At 60.8% G+C, this 817-nt stretch overlaps 1 protein-coding gene across 1 annotated transcript in view; it reads right to left on the minus strand.

Moving 5' to 3' along the window:
• The window catches only part of LOC101342572 (nuclear RNA export factor 2-like), a gene marked incomplete at its 5' end in the record, with an annotated part of 4,262 nt that overhangs the window by 1,592 nt on the left and 1,853 nt on the right, over positions 1-817 (minus strand). The gene's annotated exons all lie outside the window — the stretch shown is intronic.

Genomic DNA, 817 nt, shown 5'->3' on the forward strand with positions numbered 1-817 from the left:
CTTATGAGTGCCACCTTCTCCCCTGATGGCCCCTGTACAACTGTGCCTGTCTTAGTTGGTCCCTTGTCAGAGGAATCAGACCATCTTGGTCTACCCAGTGCTCCTCTGAAGAACCAGGCAGGATACTGTGACATGGTGGAGGGATGGGGGCAGTGCCCCTGAGAGGACTGTCCCCCTGTTTCCTCATCTGCCTCTGCCCTCTGCCTTCCACACTAGGCACCTGTCTCGGGATGCCCTCTGCTCACTGGAGGTGATCCGCTTCTGATCTTTGACTCAGGGAACCGAGGTTTCTCCTCCAGTATGGTCCAGCTCCTTCACTGGGCCAGAGGAACAGACGTCATGATAATATATAGGCCACGGGCAGGTCGGGGGACCCTTTCGGAGCAAGGGAGAGAGTGCCCATCACAGGACAGGGAGGGAAGCCCCATCTCAGCTCAGAGGCAGGAAGGCCTGTCTCAGCAGAAGGCCCTGATCAGGAGGAGCCTTCACAGCCCCGGGCACCAGGATCTGGCTCAAGGCAGCCCCAGTGGGGGAGCAGGGCACAGTCTGGACACCCCTGGTCCTGGAGAGGAAGGGGGAGCCCTGCTTCCTGGAGCACATTCAGCAGAGGCCATGCCAGAGATGGCTGTGTGCAGAGAGGCAGGAAACAAGCCCGAGCCCCCAGGGAGCAGTGAGCAGGCCAGAGGAAGGCAGGGAGACCTCTAAGCACAGGTGAGAGACAGAGAGAGGAGAGGACAGGGCACGTGGTCCTCCCAGAGGACCGGGGCTGCAGCCTCCTGCAGACAGGCACTGTCAGGGGCAGCTCAGGCTGCCAGGG

The sequence above is a fragment of the Trichechus manatus genome, unplaced genomic scaffold (genome assembly GCF_000243295.1).
Source record: "Trichechus manatus latirostris isolate Lorelei unplaced genomic scaffold, TriManLat1.0 scaffold01668, whole genome shotgun sequence".
NCBI classification, from domain to species: Eukaryota; Metazoa; Chordata; class Mammalia; order Sirenia; family Trichechidae; genus Trichechus; species Trichechus manatus.